The 3,907-nt window shown below is 44.2% G+C and overlaps 1 long non-coding RNA gene across 1 annotated transcript; it reads left to right on the top strand.

Moving 5' to 3' along the window:
* The first annotated feature begins 2,002 nt into the window (after positions 1–2,002).
* Positions 2,003–3,653, top strand: LOC139791789 (uncharacterized). Its single transcript, XR_011724010.1, has 2 exons — positions 2,003–2,373; positions 3,389–3,653. It is a non-coding gene; the product is annotated as an uncharacterized lncRNA (long non-coding RNA).
* Positions 3,654–3,907: the final 254 nt, after the last annotated feature.

The raw sequence follows: 3,907 nt of genomic DNA, 5'->3' as shown, positions 1-3,907 counted from the left end.
AAACCATTCTGTGATGCTTTGACTCTTACCAGCTTCAAGATGGTTTAGGAGAAGACACAAATTCTCTTGCCCTGGAGTGCCTCTTTCTATCAAAAGCTGTATTTTTAATTTTTTTCTTTTTTTCTTTTTTTTTTTTTTTTTTTTTTTTTTCGCTTCTACATGAAGTTTAAGAGGTTGTTTGTGTTCCAGTTTGTTGGCTTAGGTTTTAGGTGTCCTACCAGCCACCAGCTTTGTCTGAGTCAACAGTAAACACTGATTAAAATTCAGCAATTTCCCTGCTTATTAAGCAAGGAAAAGAGTTCAGCACTGGATTAATAAATTGGAAATGCAGCTGCGAAGGAAAAAGTGAGCAAAAAGTGAGCAAAACTTGGGTCCTACCTGACATTTCTCCTCATGCTTTTCCTGCTACTGGGGTTTTATTTCAGGCACCTTTTACTAAGACAGAAAAAAACCCTGCTCAGGGCTCAGCTACTAAAATGCAGTTGTCCCTTGGACTTTGCTTGGATGCTTGGTAGTGGCTGCTGAATTTCAAAGAACTTCTCCAGAATCAAGCAGAGTTGAAAATGCCTCTTTCTGATGAATGCAGAAGGATCACAGAATGGTTTGGTTTGGAAGGGACCTTTAAAGGGACTTTGCAGGGAGCAGAAACATCTTCAGCTGGATCAGGATGTGCAGTGCCATCCAACCTCCCCTGGAAGGTTTCCAAGGATGAGGAATCTCCCACCTCTCTGGCCAACCTGGCCAACATTTCTTCTCCATTTCTGGTTTGGATTCTCTCTCTTTTATTTTAAAACCACCCCCCTTTGTCCTATTGGTACAAAAGTCCCTCCCCAGCTTTCCTGGAGCCCCTTCAGGCACTGGAAGGTGCTCTAAGTTTTTTCCAGAGCCTTCTGTTTTCTAGGCTGAACAACCCCAACTCTCAACCTATCCTCACCTCAGAGATGTTCCACCCCTCAGCTCATTTTTGTGGCCTCCTTTGGACCCTTTCTTCCTCTCCTTCCCTTGGGAATCCAGCTTACAAACCATCCCCACATCACTCTGCATGTCGGGCAGCAGAAAGGCTTTGAGAGCATCCTGCAGGGTGATGGCTTTGGATTACTTCTAGCTCAGCCCTAACCTCATCCTCTCCACAGTGTTGGAATAGCCTGGACTTCATGTGCCAGGAAAAAAATGTCATTTCTGCAATATTTTTGCAGAATATTTTGCAGCCCTCCAAATGCAGGACCCCTATGTATAGACCTCGAGTGATGGATCAACACCCTGGAGGTGCCCCAGCCCCCCAGGGTCTTCAGTTTCAGGGGTTGCCTCACAAACCAACTCAAATTTAACAAATTCTGCAGGGAAAAGGTCCCGACCCCATTTCACAACCTCTGTAGGTCCCAGCAGAGTTGTTCCAGAGATGCACGTGGGCAAGAAGCACCAGACAGACCCAGTCCTACAACCCTTTACTCAGTCACGTTGACTCCTTCTGCAAACTTTTTCTGTGCACCCCATGGCTGCAAAACCAGGCCAGGAAATGTAGTGTAAGGGTGGTGCTTGTAGGGGTTTAAAAATCTGAAGGACAAAACCTCATCTGGTCACCTTAGGTTGTCTACAGAACCTTGAAATGTCCCTTGAGATCCTCCTGTGATGCTGAAACATCTCAGAAGACACTTCATGTGTAGGTATGGAGAGAGAGGGGGAAGGAAGAGTCTCAGTCTAGGAAGAAATTAGGCAAACAAATTGAAATTACAATTATTTTGTAATTGCAATTTTTGATTGCGAGCAAGTTGAAATGACTGATTTGTTAAAAACAAGCAAGCAGAATTGCTAAATTTCTCCTTAAAAAAAAAAAGAGAAATGAGAGGTGATGACCAGATTTGATAGGGATTCCATGGGAAATTTGTGCCCTTCCTCAGAGTGTGTGAATAACACAGATAAAGCAAGATTCTTCTCCATGTTATCCCCATGGCTCAGGAGTCCCTTGAAGCCTCCTCATCTCTCTCTTTTTTTTTTTTTTTTTTTTTTTTTGCTGGCCATCTCAGTCTCTATTTCCCCTCTTGTTCCTTCCTCTTAACCTGGCAGGCTGGTTGGCATCAGCTCCAGTGTAGCAACACTTAAAATCCTGCTGTACCAGACCTCCAGGATGTCCACATCCTTCAGCCATGGATTGAGATGGCACAGATTTCACATCTGACTTGGACCATGTGTGCAGCACAGAGGTCACTGCTGCCTCAGCACATGGTTCTAATGGTACCAGAACCTTCTGATGCTTCTCCCTTGCCAGGATTTATGGCTGGGCATGGCCAGAGAGATGGCAGAAGAGATGGCAGAGCAGTGAAACAAGGAGTGTGGCCACCTGTACATCCCAGCCCAGATCCAGCCCATGCTGAGGTCAGTAGAAAGGATTTTGCTGCTGGAAAAACTTCCTTCTCCATCACCAGACCCTTCCCTCTCCACCTTGGCTGTGATTTCCTCCTCCCTCACACTTGGAAAATGGTAACCTCCAAGGGTGATGTTCTCCAGCCTGATCTGAAGCTTTTCTCACTGCTCCAGAGTATCCAGTATCCATCCACAGGATGAGCCACTTGGTTTGATTCCCAGCAACCTCTCCTGGGATTCCCAAACCTCTCTGCAAGGTCTCTATGGACAAATTCACATTGTAAGCTTAAAAACAGGGATAACCTGAAAGGTGCCCAAGCAGCCAAGAGGTGATGGGATCTGAGGAAAGAGCTGGTGGGTTTTCTTCAGTGTCCTGAAGGATGTGGGAGCTCACAAAGGCTTAAGATCAACCTGATGGTCCTTCAGCCCATGTCCTGCTCTACTTATGGCCAAGGATGTGCATTTCCAAACCAGAGAAGATTGGCATGCCTGTCATTTTCTCTTCAGGAGAGCAGGAGGTGATGGAATTCCAGGTTTTGCTTTTTAGGAGTTCAGTGGACTTATCTTCCAAGGATTTTTCTGATTCTTTTTGAACCTGCATGCATTGGGCCTCCCCAGCTTCTGGTGAGAGTGTGCTCTGGAAAAAGGGAAAACAAAACAAAATTTCTTTCAGTCACTCCCAAACTGTCTGCCTTAAGAATTTCATGGATGTTCCCCATCTCCTGAGCTCCAAGAAACAATTTCTTCATCAACTTCTCTCCATTCAGGGTTGTACAGACTGCTGCTGCCATCCCCTTCATCATCTCTTTCCTGGTCTGACAACTGCTACCATGGAAGTTTGGGGTTTTTTAGCCCTAATTATCCTTTCCTGTCCTCCTCAGACCAGAACTTCACTCATTGCTTCAATATCAACTCACACTATGAGTTTATTCAGTGGTTAATTCAGAGATGCTTGCCTTTCCATTCTTCATTCCTTACCTAATAATTCATATCATCCTATTTGCCTTTTTTTTTTGTTTTTTTTTAGCCAGTGCTGAGCAAAGAGCCAACCTATCCAGAGGACTACCCACAAGCATCCCAAAATCTCTTCCCCATGTGATGAAAAAAAGTTGAAGTCCAAATGCATGGAGGTTTCTAACTCTGGAAATTACATCAAGTGTGAAGATGAAAAGTTTGGAAAAAATCTAAGGGTGTGGGGAAAAAAATGCATGAGATTTCCTGTTAAATAAAAGTATTTAAGTAAATAAATAAAAAAAAAATCATTAAAAATCCAGACTGCAAACTTCTGGGATCTCAGTAAGAGTTATGGATGAACTTTATATTGTGTTCATCCCTCTCTTCTCAGGGATCTGCTGTTGGCCACCAATGGAGAAATGCAGCTGAAGGAGAACCTCAGAATCACAGAATGGTTTGGATTGGGATCTTTAATGGTTGGAAAGGATCTTTAAAGCTCATTGAGTCCAACCCTGTGCAGTGATCAGGGACATCTTCAACTACAGCAGGTTGCTCACAGCCCTGTCTTATCTGACCTGGAATTTTTCCAGGG

The sequence above is a fragment of the Heliangelus exortis genome, chromosome 1 (genome assembly GCF_036169615.1).
Source record: "Heliangelus exortis chromosome 1, bHelExo1.hap1, whole genome shotgun sequence".
In the NCBI taxonomy this organism is placed as follows: Eukaryota; Metazoa; Chordata; class Aves; order Apodiformes; family Trochilidae; genus Heliangelus; species Heliangelus exortis.
Note: the sequence above shows the minus strand (reverse complement) of the source record. Positions and strands in the feature narration are given on the sequence as shown.